Below are 25,171 nucleotides of genomic sequence, written 5' to 3'. Positions count from 1 at the left end.
GATAAAGCAAAGGTTTTATGGGCGCAGCAGCACTGTCAGTGCTAAGAATATCATCTCTTCTCCTCCTGCTTTCTAATTCCCCTTCTGTGGTGCAGTCCTCAGTACAAAGTTAACGCACCTCATTCTACTTTGAGTCACAGAGGAGTTGAAATCCCAGCATATGAGGTAGGAGTGGATCGCAGGTTCACAGTCATCGAGTCTTACAGCGATAATGTGTCTTTAGGGAAACAGTCTAATCTTCTTTTCCAGCTACAGTGCACCCCATGTATTCCTGATCTTTGATTACATCAGTTTTTGAGCTTTTATTAGTCCGAAATACAAACAACAAAGAACCCTGTGCCTGATGAGGGAGCTATCATGCATTGAGATGATGAGAGGGAGTCCTGTCAGCCATCTAGACCATGTGAATCCAATTGTAACTGGAGTTCATTCCTACTCCAAGTGGAAATGATTTGGGAGCCCCAGAGCATTAGTCAGGCTTGGCCAAGACAATCGGCAACAACAACAGCAGAGACTTGTGGGATTTGGGGCCCCATCGCCATCCCAGAAACTCACTGAGCTAGAGCTGGGCTGCATAGAGCGCTGACAGAGTCCTCTTGGATGGTGCCCAGGTCTCATATAGAGAAGGAGGCCCCCACAGATTTCTTCAAAGGGGAGGGCAGAGAGAGAAGAACAATACATTTGACAAGATTCATCAGTAGAGGTTAACCACAAACGGCTGCATGCTAACTGCTACTATAAATATGACATGAAAAGATAAGATGAAAAACAGCAAACGGAGGAATCAAAGAACATGTCAGAGACTTTCAGAATTTATGCCTCACACTAGAGCAGGGCGATATGGCCAAAAATATTTATCACGATATATATTTGAAAATTTGCGATAACGATATAACTGACGATATAATTGATGCGAGACAAAATACAACTCCACAACATTACTAGCGCAAAAAGACAACCTTCCATTTATTTTCACTTAAACAAGAAGCTGGTTTTTATGTACATTAAAGCTTTATAAAAATGTAACAGTGCAAATGCAAATTCCTTGCTGAAAGTTTAACCAAAAGGCATTTCCAGTAGAAATGGGCTGACATATCCTGAGCATAACCACGTATAATATCCACTGAAGTTAAAAAGAGGTGCTTTGCAACATTAAACTGCAGTGTGCAGTACCTATTTTTCGGACCATAAGGTGCACGGGATTATAAGGCACATTAAGCGAAACAAAGCAGTCAGATAAATCAAACTTTATTAAACTCATTCTTCTTGCTTCCTCCACTTCTGTACCATTGATTCATTAATGTTGAATTCTCTGGCAGCGGCTCTATTCCCATGTTGTTGCAGTATATTAATGACTAACCTCGTATTGTGGACGGATTATCTCAGTTGTTCTCCTGACTGAAGATTGGTCCTTTTACAGCATCCTGCCATGCGATTGCATTTGTCTCTAACCATGAGGAACCTTAACGTTAACTTTTATAAGTGGAAAAGTGTTAGTATTCGTCCTCCAGCTTCACTGTTTATGTTATGCTAACATAGCTGTGTCGCTAGCGATCACGTAGCACATCATTATATACCAGCTAGCCCAACTTCAGTAACCCTACAAACGTCACTGCTGTTTAGTTTTCTGTCTTCATTTATGTTGGAAGTGATAGCAGAGCTGTACGTTTGATTTTTTTCAGAAATCTCTCAGTCAGAACATGCTATATCATGCTTAGGTAACTAGCGAAACTAGCGAGCTAACTTCCGCTAGCTTCCTGCTAGCTTCTAACTCCGTTAAATGTAATACATTTTGTTTTCATGGATGCCTGGAAGTTAAACTTCATAGTTACACCTGGTAAAGCAGCAATGCTGATCGTTTTATTAAAGATGAAAGAATTTAGACAGTTTTTAACTCTTAGTGATGCTGCAGTGTTCGTTTGACCTGAAGTATACGGAGTTTAGGACCTAGATTACTCCCAGATTTAAGGGCATCTTAGTCCGACAAATACGACAATAACGATGGCCGCTTGCATGTTCTGCAAAAAAATGTGCTTTGTCGTGTATCTGATGGACAAACACCAAACCAGTTCCACATCACGGAAGTTGCACCATTTTTACAAACCAATTCTGGTTCATCTGTTTCACTCAACAATCGGCCATGTGCGTATGAAAACAAAGGCACTGCGCATGCGCGTTTTACTCATATTCTATCGCGATATTTCATTTTCCTATCGTTGCCTAACATTATACCGGTATTACCGTGAACGGTATAATATGGCCCAGCCCTACCTCACACAGCATGGGATCATAGTTTGACAAGGCAGGTGTTGGATGTCCTCGAGTAAGACAAACAATGTAAGGCAGTCTTAAAAGTTAAAGTCTTAAATTCTTTGATTAACTGGTTAGTATTCAAAGCATATGTTCACTTTCTAGTACGAAATGCAGTACTGTGCAAAAGTCTTGAGGCACCCCTCATTTCTTTGTATTTTGCTACCAAGCATCCAGACGCAGCTTGTAATTTTTTAAACGTTGTCTTGAGTAACAGTTGTCCCGGCCTTTTGAAGGTCAAAGGTTTTTTTCTTTTTTCTTTTTTGGGACATTGGCTGCTTTTTCACTCCAGTCCAGTCCTTATACCTGACCATTTTCAGAGAAATTATTTTGGCATTTGTTGAGCCACTTAACACTGACCTGTGAATCATATAAAAGTAATCATACCAAGTGTTGACTAAAAGGTCATTGTGTAAACTCTGTTTGCATAGTTTTCAGGAAATCGTTGGCCCTGTTTCCCATTTTCCTAGAAAAATGGAAAAGAAATGAGGAGTGGCTCATGACTTTGAGAACCTAACTGAATTTATTTTTTAGACATGAAGACAGTCTGGAGACAGACCTCTACTATGGGGAAACATCCATTGTGGGTTCTTCTAGAGTCAAAACTCTTCTATTATGACAGGAAAATAAAACCCACACAATATTTCTGCTGTCAGATCCATGTTTTCGTTTAATTTCATCAGCATGTACATTTATTCCTTTCTTTTTAATGTCATATCAAATATAATCTGAAGTGATTGATTGCACCAACATAACAATATTTAGTGAGTCAATCATGTGATCATTGTAGTGTGTAATGTGCTGCATTATTTTAAATTAACCTAGCATCTTTTTGATTTATTTTGTAAATGCAGCAGCAGCAGTGATTTACTCGGTCCTACAGAAGTTGGTTATTTAATCATAAGAATATATAAAGCTTATTGATTATTACAGCCTGAGGCATTTCTTATCGTGTTTTAGCTTCAGCTTCAAGTCATTTTGAAGCAGTTATTTTAATAATTGATATAACATTTTATGTTGGTGATTTATTGATCTTTCTACGTGCCTGATACATTCTGTCGCTGCTTGGATTTGATATTAAACTGAAGGGTAAATATTTTCCTGGTAATGTTCAATTAAGTCGTGTTTCTTTTCTCGATTTTTCCATCCAGGAGGTGAGAAAGCCCAGTACAAGCTGACCTTACTTGTTAAAAGACATTTTCTAAAGTCCTCAAAGAAGTGGAAACATCTGCACAAATGTTGTTTCCATGGACACCTGTCATGTTTCTGCCTGGCTCCGAATGAGAAAAACAATGTCGGGTTTCTGACCTGAACCAAAGACTAAAAAAGTCAGCAAGCTTCTCTGACTGACAGGGAAGCAGCCTGGGGGGTTGGCTGAGCTGAGCAGGGCTGCTGAGGGCTGGGGGTTGAAGACCTTGACTCCTGCACCCGTGGTGTGATGGAGAGACTTGGCCTTGCAGCAAAAAAGAGACGGAGGCTTCTGCTCAAAGCCGAGGTACCTCGGGGAAACATTTTGATGCATGATGGGTGGAATAAAATAAAATGGGATCAACCCGGGCAGCAGCAGTTATTGGTAGAGGGGAGGTGGATGCTGTAGCCCTCTGGCAACACTCAACCTAGGGCTAGCTCTGCTTTCTATCTTCTATGTTTTTCTATGTGAAACTCCCACTGGTGCCCTGAGAGAAAACGGGCTGTTTTAAGATGTTCTAAAGAAATACTAGCAGATCGACATATCCGTTTTAACTCAGCTGGGCATTAAACGGGGAAGTGGCTCCCCTTTGAGGAGAACTCACTGACCTTGGCAGGAACTCTGAAGGATCACAGCCAGATTCCTCACTTTCGGGTTTCCTTTTGTGGCTTATTTTTAAGGTGCGTGCTGAGTTTTTTGGTCACTGACTTCATCATCTCATAAAATTGTTACCATGACAGCCTAACCGTTAATCTTTCCAACTCCAGTTTTGTATTGGTTTTTTTATTCTCTACTTTATTTGAATCCGCTCTGTCACATGGCTTAGTAATAAGTTGTGTTTGGAGTGGACTGTGACAAACTGTTTCTTTTATAAATACTGCTCTCTAATGGATGAAACTACCTTGGTGCACCATTTCCAACTGATCCTATGTGATGGTTTGTTGCTCCCTCAGTGACTCTTTCTGCCAAAGTAGAGATTCCACGAAACAAGGGAGAGGCGGTGATCCAGCACATTAACCGGAGAGGCCAACTCATTGTTTCATCTCACTAGCTGTTTAGCCTTGGCTGCTAGGTGGCTCCCACCTGGCCCCAGTGGGGTTGTGACTGCTGACGGTTGGCCGAGAAGTCATGGCCACAGATTAACTCTGCTATTTATGGCCCGAGCCCGTCTAACTGCTGCCCCAGAGATGGGAAATATTGCTCACTTAGCAGGATTACTGGGTGCTGTAATGCCCCAAAGGCCTGCTTTATGGCAGGCCATAAATGTTCCCAGGGAGAGGCAGCGAGAGTCGGATTGATTAGCGCTCCGGACGAAAGTCGATCTGTTACCCACGCCCCACTGGGGAAGACTGTGATGGATGCTTCCGGGAGGTGGAGAGAGGCAATGAAAGGGAGGGGAGGGCACTTTGCTCTGCACCATGCCAGTCCTACACATCCCCACAGTGACACAAGATGGAGGGTTCCTATTGCTCGCAGGGCCGCAGGAGGTTGTCAGGCAGTCACAGAGCTATAGCCACTGTATGCAGCGGCCCTTTGCCATCCCACTGGCAGACAAATGAAGAGGCGACCTTGCCACATGCTGCCATTTACCAAAGTCCCCCTTGACACCTTGCATCCCCCGGGCATCTGTCATTTCAAAAGATAGACCCCAACTGCACCCCACACCCCCTTTGGGGCAGTCATTTGCTGCAGTAGACAGTCTGATAGCAGCAGGCCTTTTTTGCCTTACTGAATGTCATTATTGCGTGGTTACAAGAATATATTAATGTGGGGAACAAGCTGGAAAAACAATGTGTTGCTTGCAACCTTATACTAAACATAAAAATCGAATCAATGAATGAAATAATAAACACTGACTTTAGTCAAGAAACAGAAGGATCCACTTCCAGCCGACTTCTTCAACTCAAAATGGTTGTTTTAATGTGGATTATCTCTGGTTTTCTGATATGTTAACTTATACTATACTACTATTTCACTAGCTGGGCCCACGTCCTCATTTGAGGTTTGACAGCGTTTTAGTAGGTAAAGGTGATGCTTTGACATGAATTGAGCTGCGGTTTGGGGAAGGCCTCGAAGGGGACTGGCGACTGGCGACGGCTCCCGGGCCTGGCAGATCCCCGTGTACTGAAGAGAAATGAAGAAGTTAAAGAATTGAGAACAAGGAAGGAGGGAGGCATGTAAACAAGAATGAACAGCTTGCAGAACTGGGGGAACCTATATCGATGACAACTGGAAAGAGTGTGTTTGGAGGCGTGGTCCTGCTCCTGAAATAATCTAAATGGACTTGTGTTACATTTCAGTAATGACTGATTTGACATTGTTAGTTCTGGGAGTATAGCCCTTTATGGTTACAGCAGCGCTTGTTTCTGGTGAACAAGGACGTGTTTGTGGACATCCACCCAACAGCTGACCATCATCATCCACTCAGGTGCTGTACCCTGCTGCAGGATTATAATGGCATTAAAACTGCCCTGGAACTGTGATAAACACGACAGCAGCATTCTTCAGAATAATACAGTGCAAAAATAGATAGGATTGATTGTTTATAATCTAAACAAACAACAACCCTGAAATGTATAAGCTTCACGTAACTATAATTTATGGCAGAGTTGTTTTTGGTCTACTTGTTGCACAGTCTTCCTCGCTTAGATAATGATGCCCCGTAAAGACTCTATGAAGACTTAGTAGTTTGTCTTAATGTACCAGTAAATAACTTTCTGTTTTTCTTTATTTGCTCTTTTGTACAAATCCACATTAAGATTGATCAAAATCTACAAATTAGTTTGAGTGTTTAGCACATAACAGCTCAGTTAACACAGCATCTGTAACGAGTCAGTGCGAGAGGCAGTAAATACTACAAAAATAACAGCATGAAAGCTAAGTGGTAGGACAACATGTACCAACTCTCTCTCCCCAGGTAGTACTGATTTCTTACAACATGGCGCTATGCTCGCCACACCTCTCACCTCATCCCTCTGGCTCCCTGCTGTTCTTCAGTCTCCCTGACATACCTACACAGTTGGACTGCAGCTGCCCTTATACGAGCCTTCCACTGGTTTCAATATTTTCCAAATGACTGATTTGAGATTTTGGCTGCACGTGTGTCTAGTTTTTAAAATATGTGTGATTTATGCACAATTGTGTATAATGTGCAGATTTGCATATGTATGTATTGTGTGCACACACACACGTGCGCTCATACAAATCAGTATGGAAATGATTATGCATATGGGAAAAGTGCAACTGAGAGTGCCACAACATCACCAACGGTTTTTCATATTGTTGGCTGTTGTGGCAGATAGCACGATGAAAGGGATCAACAAAGAGCTGACGGAGCTCTGCTTGTTGAGTTTATGTGTGCTTTTGTCTTTTCTTCCAACTAACACAAAAATGTTTTATGTTATTTAGTAGACTGGACGCTCTGGGGAGCCTGCCTTTCATTCTGATGCAAAGTCCCCATGACTTACATCTGCTATTGAATTACTAAAAGAACCACATCAGCAGGTGTTTTGGTTTTGTTTCAAACTGTGCTTGTGTGCCAACTTTGGTTTATGCAAAAATAGTTGAGCCCTTTCCTCCACTGCACCAGCCCTTTATAAACTTACACAGTGTAGTAGCTATACAGTTAGACCGCCATTAATTTACTGCTCTTAACTTCATAATTTGCAGTGTTTCTTTGTTCCTACAAGTGACAATCCAAGCATGTGTTTTTGCCACCATGCTGGGTAGGAGTTGCTTTTCTTGTTTAATGTGGTAAATCACAAGAGAGCGGGAAAAAATGCCTGTCACACAGATAAAGCTGATTACAATGCTTATCAGATACATGCACATAATTATAGTCATAATGCAAATGGAACAGCAGTCAAGATAACACAAAGCCTCTCCACCATCAAAAAGCATAGCATGTGATGAGGAGATAGCGTATCATAACTGGCAACTGTTTTTGGTAAGACAAAGCAAGCACGTCATGAAGTAACAAAGCATGGCGCATGGCAGGAATGCTGGTCACTAAGCAGGAAAATCCCCTTAGTGGCTGTTTCCATATCTGGACTATTTGTGTACTCGTTACTTCTGAGTATGTTTTGCGTTGTGAAAGGTTTTCATCATCAGTATTGACTTGCCATTGGTAGTACTCAGCTCTTGGTGTTAGATGTAAGCCTACAGAAGCCCCTTTAAGCTTGGAAAAGCCTCCTGGTCTCTGCTTGCATTCAGAATGTCCTTTCTTAACACTTTGAAATGCACTGCTGCTGTTACTGTTACGTTTGGAGCTTAATAGGCCAGCCTCATGATGTCACGCATCACATGCTACACCAGAAACTCTGGGCAGAGATTGGATTAGATTATTAAATTGAGAACTGGAAGCTTAATATATTTATGTACTTATATTTATGCCCTGCAAAATTTCTGAAACACCGTTCACCTGATGTGTAGCTGTCAAAGTGTTTTAAAATTTGGAACCAAACAAGTGCAATAAAAAAAAGATTTTGTGGAGGTGGACACATGATAAAAATTATTTTTGCTGCTTTTCTGGATTGGCATATTTTCTTTGGTATTTGGTAACTCAAATCAGGTCACAGACAAAATCAAACTAGACAAGATCAGACAATATTTTATTTATTCAGCCTATTGTTTTTATGGCGTCAGCTGTGCATGAGAGTCATGCTGGTCACACCAGCAGATGCCTGTCAGATAGAGGCACAGACACAGGTAAGCATTCTTACAGATAATAGGTCAAAGCCTTTTACACGGTTACGATAAAAACTGTCACATAATATCCGTGTGTAACCTGTTTGGTAGTATCACAGCAGCAATCCAGCGCACAAAAGAAAGTAAACCGATGCTGATCCCCGAGTCATTCTGGTTCAGCTCCTGTGTTTGTTCAATAACATCACCACTTGCATAGTTTATTTCTCCAACAAGGCAGATGTACTTCTGACTCTTTGTTGTTTGTCAGCAAAATGATTTGGAGCCTACTGAGCCGAACTTCATTATGATGGAAGAAATAGTCCTTTAAAATGGGATGTAGATCACTTAGGCATAGGGCTCGACATAGGTTTACACTAATAGTAACAGCGCAAACACTGTAGAGTTATACCTCTTCAGTGTTTGACTTAAATAAATAAACAGTAGAAGAGAGAAAACATGCTGCATGCTAAAAGAATACAAAATTCATCAGTTGGCAAAGGTCATATAAGACTGCTGGATTAAGATAGATCATAAATTAATTGGGGCCTAAGCAATGAAAGTAGGGCATATTGATATTATTGTTTATTAGTATTATTATTTCTAAAAATAAATAAATACATACATTTTTGAGTGCCTAAACATCCTTGAAAACGGACGTTTTGCATGTTTCAGAAATGGTAGAAAAAAATGTGTGTTTTTTTAGGCACAGAGTTCAAATTAGTCTGTACCACCCCCAAATCATTGAACAAGTACTTTAAGACTCATGTACAAAATTTGGTACACACAACGTCCCTGATACTTTAACAAACTCCTCCTACAGATTTTATTGGATGAACCTCGAGCTTAATTTTGCCATGGCTTCCACTAGACCTTGTTCATGACATATGCCAAGCATTTGAGTTTTCACTGAACGGTGTGTTTGGGGTACCATGGCAAATTTCAGTCATTCACTGAAATACGTTAATGTAATTCACATCACTTTGTCAAATCTGGCCCACACTTCACATGTGTGATGATAAGAGTCCCAGCCTGAACACAAATGCATACCAATATTCATGGTGATATCATAATATCAACAGTGATAGTCAGAAGGAACAGGAAATGACATGTTTAAATGTATCAGTGTACTCCTCCTGCCTACCATATCCTCTGATCACCATCAGAAACAAGAAAAGGAGGGTCTCTTAAAGTTTTTCTGCTCTCAGTGTTGTTATGAGTACTAGGTAGGCTTTGATGTGGCATCGATCAAACCCAGATGAGCAGACATTCACATCCCTGTAAAAACACACTGGGGATATAGTCGTAGAGCAATGTGCCATGTTGTGTTTGCTTTGTGAGCTCCCTAAGGCCTGACCTCCCAGCTCCATTTATGAGGACCGTTTACACAAGGGAATAATTTGTAATATTCACTCGGGGCTTTGGAGAAAGATTAGTGGGACAAAGGGTAAAAAAGGGATCAGCAGTTTGTTTTGCTTGATACAAACTGTAGTGGACGTTTAGTTTGTTTAAGTTCACCCTTTCTGTAACGCGAAATAAAGGGCTTGAAAATAAAAGTCACACGTACTTCAAAAAATGTGGAGAAGTAGAGAATCTGATTTTTGACTATCCAATAGTCACTGTCTGGAGTCGGTAGACGGCTACATTGAAGAGGATAGTGGTTGTAGCCAGGCTGAACACTGAAGTTGTTCCACTCTTGAAAGCATGTCAATGTATCTATACGAACTACTCCTGGTGTTTTATATTCAACATATTATATGAGGGGAAAAAGTAGATGTTCGAGTTATCTGGTTGGGTATTGGTTTCCATAAAGATGAAATGCAAGAAACAACATCAAAGAATACACCACTAAGGACTCTGAAAGTTGTTCAAGAGGTTGCACAACATCGATTGGACTTTTGGTGAGATTGGCCATGCATGTCTATGTAGCACTCAAAACTAGAGTCCTGGCCAGGTTGTGAGAGTGAATGCAGAGATTTGCTGTTAAGGGTTAAGGGAAGACTAATACAGGCACTGAAACTGGTTTCCTGTTTGCTCTAACTGTAGTTGTATTCATGAACCATTTTGTAAATATAAGGTACAAGCTTATATAAATTAATATTCCATAACTTCACTATAGAGGCTCCTAACTCTTTATACCTTTAGCTGGCTCAGCTACTCTATAAACCTTATTTTCAGACTTGAAAGGTGGACGACTGGTTCATGTGCTGGTCTCCTAAACCTGGATCGAGAACAAGAACTATTGTTGGTGGAGTTGAAGTTTAGCTGCAGGACGGCAAACTCACAAAAGAAGTAGCTCAGTATGTTGCTCAGCTGCTTTATTTGTCACCAAGTGCTTTGCAAAGGAGAGCATTATAAACTGTATTACATCTGTTTAAGTGTGTGTGCCGGTGCTTGTTTACTTTTGGGGGGTTTTATGAAGTCATCCATTTAACTTTAGTTGTGACATTTTTCTTAAGGATACGAGACTAAGACTTAGTGAACTCAAAGCACATGTTTTTTTGCAGCACTGACCCTGGTAGATAAATATACACCTGTAATAATCCTACACATTAATCCACAGTGAAGATACACATATATAGTGATTGCTAAGAAAAACTCAACTCTTAGCATTTGTTTGCCCATGTGGTGGCATAGAAATTAATCTTAGAGCTTTTTGATCGCCATAAGATGCTGCATTCAAAGCAACTTCACTTAGTATTGAAATTCCAGGCAAACATGCTCTTTGGCCTTGCAGCTGCTGCAATGTACAAAGATAAAGAGAATGAAAAAAAGCGGAGGATAAAAAGCTTTCTATCCCTGGAAGGTCAAGTAGACAGACAGCTTTACTATCTCTGTGACAATGGCTCTAGCAGAGATTCACTGAACAGCACTGTGATAGAAATCGCAGACAGGTAATGGTGGAGCTGGAGAAGGAGTGGGGGCTTATGGGAGTAGTTTTCCTCACACTACTGCTACCCTATAGATTTATGTGATTGGGTCCACTGTCTCCCTCCCTTTGATGAAATTCAATAGCTAGACTGTATGCTAAAGTGGTTCTAAGCTTTAAAACAATTCCTGGGTTTTTTGAAAGGTTATGATCATCTAAATCAGGGGTCCCCAATCCCAGTCCACGAGGGCCGGTGTCCCTTTCAGATGTGTCCTTGATCCATCACAGCTGATTTAAATGGATAAATTACCTTCTCAACATGTCCTGAAGTTCTGGTAATGAACTAATCATGAGATTCAGGTGTGTTGACCCAGGGTGAGATCTAAAACCTGCAGGGACACCGGCCCTCGTGGACTGGGATTGTTAAATCTAATATAGCTGTAAGTATATGTGTAATGCGTTTGCATCATCAAAGTTGAGAATGGGCTGATGCATGAGTCATTCATAAGCAATCGGCACCATCCTTTGAAAAATAATATTTGTCGTCTATTGAGTGTGTCTGATGCAGCTATTAAGCTTCTTACTTGGCAATGTTGTAGCATAGTCTTAAACAGGAATTTAGGAGTTTCTGATCCAAGTTTTTTTTGTGATTGTTGTCAAAGCAGAGCACAGGTAATTGTAACGCAGACTTTGATGACTGTAGCCCACTTTTTTGCTCTGTCCAGCTCGCTGCTGCTTTATTATGAACGTAAAGCCTGTATATGTAGGCCTGGCTGGTTAGCAGATTAGGTTAAGTGAGATTTAAGATCAGCAGATCATTTGATCTCCTGCATCTTTATCTGATAAAGTCCAAACACATTACAGTAGCTGAACTGTCGTGGCTGCTTTCATAATGGAATATGCTTCTAGAGGCATTTGTTTACGGTTTAAGGGGCAAAAATGCAGCATGCATTGCACTTTTAGTCATTGTGCTTTTGAGTTTAAAGAGTTTATATTATCCACTGAGTGGCTTTTGTCATTTGAATTTACTGTCATAGGGATGGCTGCTAGGGGACCTATTTTACCTACTTAAAGCCTAGAAGATGCATTATTGTCCATTCAAAAAAACTGATGAACAGAAACTCTGACATTTAGCAGTTTGGGGTGAAGATGTATTATTTCTGCTGTGGAGCTGATAAAATGGAGCTTCCTAAACGTGTTGAACCTTGTGAAAGGAGTTTTGGTTCCTGTAGTTAGTGTCTAAATCTAACGAAACAGCATGTGAAAATGAAAACAGATAGTGAGTCTAAACTAATTTTAGCCCAAAGGATGGGTTTCAGGTGTAATGTGTGACAACACGTTTTGTCCATGTCTTATTACGATGAGGCTTGTTCAAAATCTGGTGAGCAATCCAAAGAGGTTAGCTTTAATCTAAGGGACTTCTCAGTTCGAAGTTCGTACCTGTTCAGTTCTTCACATTATGAAACTTGTGCACTGACCTTGAACAATCTCTTGTTTTGTTTGCATGGTGAATCTTATGTGCTTATGTTTTAACTGTTGAGGGCCTTGATTAACATTAGCAGGGTAAGAGGATCAGGACCTTTGTCGCTGTCTTCAGGAGAATGTCATGCGGTTGTTCTGGTTGGGGTTACTGCGTGTAGTTGATCCTCCTCCATCATCCTCCAGGCCCTCCCGCCAGGCCCTGGTCCAGCCTGGGACTTTGAAGGCTAGCTGTTGAGATTCAGCAGACAGACGCCTCCTCGGGGGAACTGACATCATTAGAGCAGAGAGCAGATCCGAGCTTCTCTTCAGCTTCAACAAGGGAAAGAGAGAGATAAAGAAAGAGGGAGGGATCGAGAGAACGGAGGGCAAAATTTAAGCAATGCAAGGTCAAGATCACGGCACAATTACCCTGGCAGCTATGTGCCCGGGGAGGCCGAAGCCCCTGACTTCTCACCCTGCCAAGGTCGAATGGGCCGCTCCTCGAGACAATAAGCCTCCCAACATCCTCCTGTCATTTCTTCATTCACTGCTCACCTCCCTGCTCCTTCTTCTCCCACTTGGTAGTTCATATGCTGTGAGCTCTTGACATTCATTTGCAAGCTTTTACACATTGTGTTTCTTACAACTAGATTGCGTTTGTGTGTTAAATGACTGTTACTGACATCAGTTGGTTCCACGAAAGCAAGTGAGCAATCCATACTTTCACACGCACAAGTCTGAACAAAGCCACTTTACATGACAGAGACAGTGCTGGCATTGTGCTTTCTTGGAGACACGGAGATGTATCCTGTAACTCGAGAGTTTCGTAAGTATATGTGTTGATGTGCACGGTGTCGTATTAAGGATGTCTGTGCTGCACTGAAGAAAATGTGGGTGCTACTGAAACCAGTAGTCTCATGTCCAAAATTAGTGTGAATCAAAACATTTCAGAAACTTCCTACATGTTAATCTTGTTTGTGCATCTTAAGATCTGCAGGTTAACTGAGAGCTCATGCATGAATCATCCAGGGCATCCACATTAAACTGCAAAATACAAGACAATTATACCACATGGAAACAGGCCTCCGCAGTTGCCAAATATTTGCCTTAGCTCAGTTTGCTCTCACTTGGAATTTTTTTTCAAGCAAAACAAATATTGCAATTTTAAAGCTTCAGCAACAAGGAGAGCAGCATACTTTGCATAAAATAATTCAGCTGCATGACATTGTATGATGTAGTCAGACAGGTAATGAAATCACTCAATTCCACAACAACAAGAGGTCAGGTTAGTATTCAATTAAGCCACATCAGTGTATAACACTTTTCTGCAGCACAGATTTACATTTAAACTTTAGTCAAATCCTGTGGACTGTTCCATATGTTCCTAATCATGGACGGATATAAGCGGCAGCTTTGCTGTAGTGACCTAGCTAATTACAATGCACAGTTATCCTCCTTTGTACACTTATTAAATAACTATTATCCCTATTAACACAATTGACATGATCCTCTTCTGCCAACTACAGCCTCAACAAGCTGCGCCTGTCAGCTCAGCTAATGTTGCAAATATGCTTTCACGCACAGAAAAGAAACACAGTGCACAGGCACTCACAGATAGCAACGCTCAAATCCCCACACATGTCAGCATTTTGAGGGATCATATAGATGCAAATGCGACCGTGTAATTGCACGAGCAGTAGATCTGCGCTCTCAAGGCTCGATGCTGTCATGTCAACGGCTGATCCCATCTGGTTTTCAGCATTTCTTTTTTTCTTTTCCAAGACCTGATTTCCATACCAACCCAAAGCTTTAGAATCCTCTCATCTTATCTGCTTTCCCTCCTCCCTTTTCCTCCTCCTCCTCCTGTTCAAACTCCTTTTAAAACCTGTGTCTTCAGGTCCAAGCAAGAATGATAGGACTGACAGCAAATAGACACATGTCATAGTCAAACACCGAAATGACAGGGAGGAAGCCTCTAGCATAGTTTAGGTTCTGCTCTTCCCTTCTCTGTTCCACTCTCTGTTTCTGACGTCTTTCATATCTGAAATACTTTTTTACTCTTTTCATAGGTGCATTATAGTTCTGTGAGGAGTAATCCACAGTTCTGTCCAACCTCTACCTCTCTCTTTACCACTTTTTAATCTACTATTGGTCTCCACCCAATTTCCTTCTCTTATAAATGACTCTGTCTTCTCACTGTCTTTTTGACCCTCCATCCTTCACATTTTTGCATGTCAGGTACACAGGCTGCATGCTTTCTGCATCTGGGCTTATAAGGATTTAAAACATTCCGTATGCAGGCCTGTATGTAGAGGTAGATAAATGCCTGTGTGACGGCACCGTAATGCGTTACCAATCTACCAATTTACTGCACATCCAAAGAGAACGATGATCCTTTCCTTGGGAAAAACGACTTGGCTATAAGGGCACTTTAGGAGGAGGAATGAGCCAAGTATGTGTTTGTTTTTATTTATTACTGTGATTTTGGGATATTGTTCTTTATATATATGTATATATATAAAGAAATACCATTTTATGTCTTATTTGTATATTGATTATTTAAAGGATATCTACACAAAAGGAGGTTCCAAGAAAGTACAAGATTTCTGCTTTTTTATTAACTATTAACTATTATGTTAACTTAAGCAGCTTGCTTTTGCAAGAATACACAAACATAACAGAGAACTATACAAAGGGTATTTCCTGTAAACAGTGTTACTAAGTATAAGGTGGAATCCATTTTTATAGTGAAACTATGCTGTTAAATTGTTGTTTAAAAGATAAATCCTAAACAAAACTTACGTCAAGAACATTTTAATTCGGCGTTTTCATTAGAAACTAATAATAACTAACCTAACTAACCTAATAATAGGTGAACTTTTCATTGAAGTCATTAGTTTCTTTCTAATTGGCATGGTAGTTAGCACTGATGCCTCAGCGCAAGAAGGTCCTGGGTTTGAATTCGCCATCTTCGGGTGCCTTTCTGTGGGGAGTTTGCATGTTCTCCCCCTGCAGGAGGTTCTCTCCGGGTACTTCAGCTTCCTCTCACAGTCTAAAAACATGCAGTTAGTGGGGTTAGAATAACTGGTCATTCTAAATTGTCCATAGGTGTGAATGGTTGTCTGTTTCTCTGTGTTAGCCCTGCGACAGACTGACAGCCTTTCCAGGGTGTACCCGGCTAGGATAGGCTCCAGCCCTCCATCACCCCTCAGCAACCCTGAATTGGATAAATGGAAGAAGATGGATGGATGATGGAAACTAATAACTTACATGATTGCATTGCTCCATTTAGTATCCCAGTAAACTATTCCTCAGTTCATCTATCTGCAAGTTGGGCTTGTTGGTCTGTATTAGACGACATTACATCTTCATCTTGATATAATGTGCTTATAGACTCCGGTGAGCAGAACCAGACTGCTGTCATAACATCTTCATTGGCTGTGTTAAATTCACCTGACATAAAGAGACAAGCTTTACACAGTTTTACAGCATAAATGGCCAATATACATACACACATATACATAGACACATATACATACACACATATACATACACACATATACATACACACATATACATACATACATATACATAGACAATTGTTTTTAGTCAGGGTCTGCGCCCTTTCTAAGCTGCTGCCCGAGTCTTCATCTTCTTCTTCTTCTTCAAATACCTAAAGTTACACACATGCACACACACACACACACACACACACACACACACACACACACACACACACACACACACACACACACACACACACACACACACATACCACAGATAAATGCATATGAGTGTGCCAATACACACAGCACTCCTACCTCCCCTTCCCCACCTTCATCTAACACATAACACTTCCTGCAAAATTTACTGGTACTGTGTGCTATGCAGGCATGAGATAACGTCCCAGAAGTTTTCCAAGGGCAGGGCCAGCGCTCAGACATCAGAGGGAAGCAGCGTCGAACCGAAGCTGATTCATTACATGTGTTGCATCTGCCTCCTATTAAAAAGCCCAGAGCACTCTGGCTGTCTCTCCCGGTCTCTCTCTCACACTCTTTGACTGCAAACTACCTCGCGAATCCTTCCATTTACCTCACCTCTCTCTCTTTCGAAAACTCCCTCTTTCTGTCTCTTTCCTCTTAACTTTCAGTTACCTCTGATGACATGCCTCACCTCCTCACAAGTCTCACAGGTTAGCTCTAGCATACGTTGCTACAGCACCAGGACTTAAATGTCCAAATATTACACAGCTTCTTCGTGTTTTTTTCTTCACTTTATTGCCTCATAGTTAGCTCTGAATAAAGTTCAAACATTGTGTGTTCTTTGTTCTCCTGAGTCTGTCTGTTATTAGGTTTAAGATTCTTGAACTGGCTTTGGCGGTTAGTTTTCCTGTGAGCTGTCTTAGCTTCTGCTGCTGTTCATTGTAACTGGAGCCCCATGAATATACTCATAATAATATATTATGTTGCAGAATAGATTCTTATTACAGGCATACTGGCGCTGATATGTATGTCAGCTGTAAAGTAAAAGGTTTACACACTAAACAAATAAACAAGATACAGTTAAGATCATTTAGGATCAGCTTCTTGGTCACAGCTCTTGAAAGGGGACTAATTTTAAATCCAGAGACCCAGCACAAGAGCATGATTCAGAAATATTACTCATTTTATACTTTCCCTTTATGCAGTCCCATAGCTCATCCTCTGCCCCGTGCTGGTTGGCCACATATTGATTAGAAAATATGATATTCCTGTTAATGACCTATTGCCCCAACCAACTGAAGAACACAGTCTAAAGTTAAACCAACTAAAAGTTTAGGACTCTTCTTCAACTGTCTATCTTTTAATGACTTGCTCATTTCCTTTTAACCAACAATCTCATCTTCAGTGTTTTAATTATGCTGCAGTGAGTGATAGGTATTTTAAGTTGTGTGTGTGCATGCGCGCGTGTGTGTGTGTGTGTGTGCTTTCGGTGAATTTGTTAAAAGGAGCCTTTTTGCAGTGCGAATGTCAGCTTCAACTGATAATTATTTCAGATTACATTAGAGGAAATTAAACATTTCTTATAGTACGTGTGAGGGTGACAAAGTTATCAGGTGCAGACACAGGAGAGAGTGTGAATGTTGCACTTCCAAAAATGTAATTTTTACAACTAATAAGATCATTTTCAAGTGTTAAAAAATTATTAATGGTTTCACGGCAGCTGAATGGTCTTTGCCCATGGATCAGTGGTGCACAGTGCCCTGTGTGTAATTTATCAGAGGCAAATTAAAATGTAGAAATCAAGTCATTTATTAAAAAATAACTTGATCTTTGAAGAAACTGGGGTTAGGCTGAGAGCAGTGACTAGAATGTTATACATTAATGATAATACTGATAACTGCTGTCAGTACTTTTGTTTATTGCGTGACCTTCATCTGGATTTGCTTCATATTTACAGAGAGCAGTTCTGGCTTTGATTTTCAGTTAACTTGTGAATTCAAGTTGTGAAAATCTCCGTGTGTAGCCAAACACCGTGTGTCATTTCGACATCTGTCTGGACCACTGAGCTGTCCCGCCAACAGACTCTTATCAGCTGATAAGACTGTTTACACCAGTCTTATCTCTGTCCACTTAAGGGCGATGTAGTTGAGAGTCATAAGTGATAAATCCATTCCACTCAAAACCTTCGGCACAATTTTCCATCCTACCGTTATTAGAGTCAACACTCACTATAGGCAAAAAGCCCTCTTTATTTACTGCATGTATCTTTTACAATACTGAATTATGATGTAACTAAGACATAAGGAACTCATTTGTAACATATGTTCTGCAGTGAAAATGCCTCCAATCAGTCACACATCTCTGTTTGAGAGACACAATGTTACGTGTAAACAGTTAATTTTTATTCTTATTTTCTGATCTGTTGGAGAGAATACAGATCTATTTTCACTTTAACTTGGCGATTGGAAAGGACGGCTGAGACGGCTGTAAAGGCACACACACCTGAAAATGAATGAATAAATCATTTTCTCTCTTACGCTCCTAAAGGTTTAGCTGAACACAAAGTGCAAATGTGGCATTTCCAGCAGCATGTACCACAACCTGAAATTGGTTTACTGAGACTTTGAACGTGCCCTTTTTCTTCTTTTTTTTTTTGAAAGTCAAAGTGAACTTTGACTTGCAAATGATTATGCAAGTTGGGGAAAAATAAGCAGCCTCCAATATGATCACCATTTGAATTTTTCTTGTAAGCATGCATAAGAGCTTTGCGAACCTTTGTACACCGAAGTGGAAGCTGTGCGTGTCTCGCAAAAAAACAAGAAATAAAGAAGAGGCTTCACAATTGGAGAGCAAGACGCAGATCCACAGCACTGCTTCCTTGTTTTCCTTCCAATAACATCATTAGCATTTTGACATCATCCTCCTAATTGTTGTTTGTAGCTTTGAGAAATGGTTGCCTTGGAGTGAGAGTTGAGAGGGAGAGGAGGGAGCTGGGGTGTTTCCGCTGTAAGGGGCTTATCTGTTCAGGACAGATACTGTTCCTATGGTCTTGGATGACAGGTAAGGTGTGTGTGCGTGTCTGTTGGTTGCAGTTGTCAGTGAACCCCGGGGACAGGTGCTGAGGGATAGGTTCGTATTTGGGAGCAGATGCACCTCCCCTTCCTCCTCTCTTGCCTTGTTCCCTCACTCCCCCAGGAGGCATATGGTGAGAGTGATTGGAGAGACCCAGGGCCCAGAGGGAATGCTCTTCTCCCCAGTTCATCTGTTTTAGATGGGGCCCTGCGGGACACTCAGGCTCTCCTGAGGTCCCCGTTGGCTGGGAATCAGGCCGAGTAGGTGGCTCTGCTTTCAGGTTGACTGCTTTGTTACAGTGCGGGGCGGTTGCAGTGGCCACCCCTGTTAGCTTTACACTCGGCTGCATTCTACACTGCAATTTTGTGCAGAGGACACAAATGGCTAATAGGTCACACCTTCTCATTTGTTTGCACAGTACCTCATTTATATGCAGCGTGGCTTTTAATCTGCCGACTCTTGTCGTGTCCTGGCGTCGGCGCTTGGAATGGAAACACCATCACAGGCTCGTATTTGTAAACCAGCTTACAAATGTGATGTAGTTCTGAGTGCAGTGGGAGACAGCGTTATGGGGGCATTTTAGGACTTGTATAATATGTGTATCCCTTTTTATGTGGTCATTTATTATAAAGTGAGCTCTATGAATAATGTATGATTAAAAGCTGTAATGGATACACTGGGACTCGTCAAAATAAAAGCAAAAATCCATTTGCGCTCCCTGTACTAAATCCACTTGCTTGTCCTTGGGCTAATTTCCAACTTGGGACTTGGTGGGGGAGTGAGTGCATGTATTGATAGCGATTCAAGGGAGGGAGGTGTTGGTTGTGCTGTAGAGGGAGAGAGAGAGGGAAAGTGAAATAACGCATGGATGAGGAACAAAGTCAGGAATACCTCTCTTTCTCTCTCGATGCATCCTTCCTTTATCTCACTCGCGTACAGAGTCTCTCTCCTTGCCTCTCTCCTGTCTGTGTGTCTCACCATCTTATAGCTCCTTTCCCTGCCTCCAAGCAGCTGCCACTTCTGCGCCTGAAGAAAATGAAGGCAGATGAATCAATTTGGCCTGTGGCCCTAAAGTGCACTTGTCTGCGCCCCAGCTTGGGCGGGAGGGATAATGAGCCGATAGATTGAGCCGGTGCCGGAGCTCGGCACTGAGCGCAGAGGTGCCTTTGCCTGCCGCACCACCGGGCCACCCTCACACACATACACGATCCCAGATAGACACACGCACACACACATGTGCTCCCTGAGCAGCGGTAGCAGCCTGTTGTTGGGTTAATGGGGGTGAGGGTCCTTTGCGCAGGACACTTTTCAGAACAAATTAGAGGAAGGATCTCTATCAGTCATCTTCAGGCCTTCTTGTATTGCCCCTCATCTCCTCCTCACTCTGTGCAGGGGAAGCCCGTAGAGAAGAATAGCAGAAAGAAGGGAGTGTGTGTGGGAGGCAAGGTCCAAGATCTTAGGGTAATGAGGACTGACACTGGAACAAGGCCAAATCACAGCCTCCCTCAGCACTGTTGACAGGTGACGGCAGGCTAGGGAGAGACAAGGCAGAGCGAACAGAGGAACTGGAGCAAGGAGAGGAAAATCGAGGGCAGAGCTAACAGCTTCTTTGATTCAAGGAGGGAAAAGGTGGGAGACCACGCAGTCATTCGATGCCCCCATAAAACCCCCTGCAAGGTGAAGAAGGAGGGAGGATCAAAGGAGCAGTACAACAAAGCATCACCCGCGAGCCTCCTGCCAGCTCCCTGCTGACAAGCTGCCGATTGATAGACACTGCAGGAAGAGGGCGGAAGAGTGAATGGAAAAAGAAACTTAGCCAAGCCTGAGCAGATATGAGCCACTACTATGTCCATCTATGTCTAACCCTTTCTACGCAGAGGGGCTTTGCGACTTCACCCAGGGTTAGAGTAGTATAAATGAGGAGACCCACGTCGGCCCTACTCAACTTGGGGGGAAATTAAGATGCTGGAGGGCCTTTTGAAGATAATTAAAGAGCACAGAGCAGCAGCCTCCAGAGATGGTCTGCAGACATGTTCAATACCGAGACTAATGGAGCTAATTTCCAGTACATTATTCATGTAAAACACAGGCCAGCTAAGTGAAGCTGTGTTTTTTTCCTCCTATTTCTCTTCTCTCTGTAGTCTTAAGTCATCTCCCCAGTCTCACTCACACACACATTACTGCATCCTTTTCAGATATGGGATACGTAGCATTGTTGTTTGCTCATTGTTGGTTTCATTAACTCTGTTGTCTGGAATTCAGATGCTGGTCATTTAATGGTCTTAATGGCGTCATTCAGATGCAATCACAAGAGTGACAGTGAGAGGCAGGTTGCATTTGCAATTTTTGGATGGTTTGGGCATCTGACAAGGATGCCTCCTGGGTCTTCTAGGTGAGATGATGCAGGGATGTCCTACAGGAAGGAGGCCACGCTGGAGGAGACTATATCTCTGCTGGTCTAGGAACGTTTCAGTGTACTCCTGGATAAAGTGGAGGAGGTGGCTGGGGAGATGGGGGTCTGGGATCTCTGCTTAGCTAGCTTCCCCTACACCCAGCCCTAGATAAGTGGAAGAAAATGGATGGATGAAAAAAGTCAAGTTTAAAAACACTTTTGAATAATTAGTTATCCCTGCAGTTTTCACTAAGAGCTGCCAAATGTAGAATTTATAGTCAAGACTCACGAGCTGCTCGTTTGGTATTAACGCTATATGATTTTGTGCTAATACAGCCCTGCATCAAATGACCAGTGATGGTTATAACGGCATTACAAGTAACGGCGTTACTAACGGCATTACTTATTTCACTAACGAGTAATCTAACTAATTACTATTCCTATTGTTACAATACCGTTACTAACAAGAGAATGCGGTCACGTTACTATTTTTCAACAAACAGACGGTTGAAGCTGTGTTCAGCTTACCGCACCTTATATCAGTTGCAGGAAGTAGCTGTAAGTAATCTGGGCGCTACAGCTTTAAGCAGCTGCGGACGGTGATCACGATCACTGTCTAGCACAACACCTGGAGCTAAGGAGGCAAAACAATCGCATGAGTGCTGCTGTTTGACTGAGGAAGAATATTTTTTTAAATTGTGTTGATAGGCCACGTAAAACCATGATGTAGATGATAAACAATGTATACGCGGCGTTTTTTCCTCAATAGCTTCGTCTCGTTTAACGTCTAAGGACAGCGCAGCGAGCACTCTCTGAGCAAAAAATAACAAAACAAAACAAAAAAACGCCCTTTTGTGTTGGTGGAAAAATGTACCATGTTGACCAATCAAACAATGATATGACAACATGAAGGGGGAAGAGGGGGAAGTTTTAGGGGTGACGGCGAGAGAGGGAGAGAGAGAAAGACGTACATATTGAATGCAGAACACCTGATTGTTATATAAATAGTTTGAAATGGTTATAAAAAAAAAGAGGGTAAAAGGTAAATAGCTGCAAATAACTTTGTTGTTTGCAAAACTTGTGCATATGATTTTAAAATTGACAATTTATATTTGCATTTAAAGTTATGAAATTTGATTCATTAAACATGTTTGTGATGGTTGCAGTAAAAATATATCTTTTTCTACTCGGTTTTTATGTTTTTTCTGTGATTTTAGATCAGTTGTGTTAATACGGTGTGTCAAAATGAAAACATAACCATAAATTCAGAAACGTGAGGTTGTGCTGAAAAGAATGACACCAAACAAGGCAAAGTAAATATTTTTTAAAGGTTAAATGTGGAGGGAAAATCAAAAGTGGTTAAAAATGGCCAGTTATACCCTGGAGCCCAGAGGGTTAAACATTTTTTTAAGTAACACAATAGTTACTTTTCAAGTAATTCATTACTTTTAGAATCTTGTAACTCAGTTACTAACTCAGTTACTTTTTTGAAGAAGTAACTAGTAACTATAATTAATTACTTTTTCAGCTAGTCTGTATTACATGACTGTGCTCACAGTTTCTACACACTTCACATAGCATCACAATAAGAACATTTAGTTGCTGCTACAGCCTGATTAGCCTTCCCCTAATACTGTCTGGAACAAACCTAAATAAAGTTTATTTTCACAAAAACTATGTGACATTTCGAAGCAGTGATAACAGTGTTTTCTTTCTGTTTTGCCCAGAGTGGATTTTAAAGACATCATTTAGGAATAGAGAATAGTTATAACCTTGGACTTTGTCACCACTTGCAAGCAGTTGAATTTTAGCAAAGACAATTAGTCCCATTGTCAAGCTTACTAACTCGTCCTTTAACATTAATGAGTATACAACAAAAGAAAAGGGGGAAAAAAACATGAAAGCTATATAGCTGGGAGTTTAGGGCCAATTAAGCACCTCCCCAGACAGGAAATTAGTCCCTCACTTAATCACAGGCAGTCCAAGCTGCCAATCCCTTGTCAGAGTTGGTGAATTCCTGCCTAGATCAATTGCTATCCCATGCAATTGAACAGCAGGTTGGGGAACGGTCTTTGCACGCTACATCATTAACCTAGGTGCCTAATTAGAAGCTGTGTTTTGATCAATAGCCAAATTGATTGCTGACTGGGAAATGTAACCCCAAAGTCCCTGAGGAGACGGAAGCACTTTGGGCACTTTGGGAATGTGTCAGCAACGCTGATGCTGAGTAAACAAAGTATTCAGCGCCAGCACTTGACAGCAACACAACTGTGGCTGTACCTCGACGCTCCGTCTCTACTGACGTGCTTGCCTCCCTGCCAAGGAGGATTGCTCTGTTTGTGCTCTCCTTGAGAGGAGGAAATCAAAAGGGCCACCATCTATTTTGAGATTCAAGGAGTGATTAGGCTGACAGCTAGTTGAGAGAGAGCGAGAGAGACCAAGGGAGAGGCGGGTAGAGGTGGAAGTCAAACCTAATTAGGCCCACCTGCCAGGTCTCTCTTCCTTCCATTTCTACACCCTGATTGCTAGGCGGCAGCTCCCCCCCACTGCTCCTCCATGCTCACCCCACCCTACCCCTATCCTGTCACTATTGACCTCAGCACACTGCTAATGCCCCTTGGCCAATCAGCATGCTTGCCCTGGCGGCAGCAGGGTAATTAAAAGGGAATTGTGTCTACTTGGCTTGTGAGATGGTGGGCACAAGGGTAGACAAACATTCTCTCTCTCTGCCGCCCTGCCTCCCTCCCTCTCTCCCAGCCAGGTGGTACCGTACAGGACCTGTCAGATTAGCTGATGACCCTTTTAATTCTAGCCCAGCCGGGGGCCATAATTGATATTTACCGGGAAAGGTTAATTGTAGCAGTGATCTGCTTAAATTACAGTGGAGATCAGGAGACCGGGGCCAGACACCATACTTGCCACCGGGGGAGCTGCTACACGCAAACTGCTAGTCAAATGGATTACACCCCGCGGCCATTGCTGCTGTACTCCAAGGTGGGGAAGCAGCACGGGACATTGTGATTGGCTGATCCTGCAGCAGCACACAGTCTTCCTTGCTTAGCTCGCCAACCTCCCATCTGGCTGGGAATTTGGTTGCACACCAACTGTGGGACTTGATGGCCTACAATAAAGCAAACCATCCATGTTAGCATTAGGGCTGTCAGGTTTTGGTTTCGCCATGATTTTACATTACATCAACTTTTATTTGATATTCTGTATGTGCTAAATAGTAAGTTTTTTTTCTCTAAAATGTTATACACATGTCAACATTGTCTGCAGTATTATCTACTCATAGTTCACGTTACCTTTAAGTTTTTGCTTGGTCATTCCGGCCTTTTAAAGTTAGCTTATGGAGCTTTTAGAGCTAACTGAGGAACTGGGCTGGACTGGAATTTTAGTCCAGCAGCATATTATTTGCTTTTTCATTTTTCAGCCAAGGTAAGGATATTACAGGTCAGAGCTATTCTGTCCTGGTTAATTTTGCCTACCCAAAGTATGATCGGGTGTGTCCTCACATTATCTAATGTACAGTATGTGATCAAGAAGGAAATGTTATTTCACTCAAGCTGAACTATGCTGACTAGACTTATAGTTAAATAAATCAGTCAAGCTCAACACGGAGCAACTGCATTTGCACTGATCCCTTAAATTAAGTAAACCCAGCACAGTTGTGTTTACTTAATTTGCCCTGCTGCATTACCCATGCTGGCTGG

General features: G+C 41.8%; 1 protein-coding gene across 10 annotated transcripts in view; it reads left to right on the top strand.

The window, feature by feature from the left end:
* The window catches only part of fbrsl1 (fibrosin-like 1), a 290,242-nt gene that overhangs the window by 100,028 nt on the left and 165,043 nt on the right, over nt 1–25,171 (top strand). The gene's annotated exons all lie outside the window — the stretch shown is intronic.

The sequence above is a fragment of the Maylandia zebra genome, linkage group LG12, assembly GCF_041146795.1.
Source record: "Maylandia zebra isolate NMK-2024a linkage group LG12, Mzebra_GT3a, whole genome shotgun sequence".
NCBI lineage: Eukaryota > Metazoa > Chordata > Actinopteri > Cichliformes > Cichlidae > Maylandia > Maylandia zebra.
This window is presented reverse-complemented; position numbering and strand designations above follow the sequence as displayed.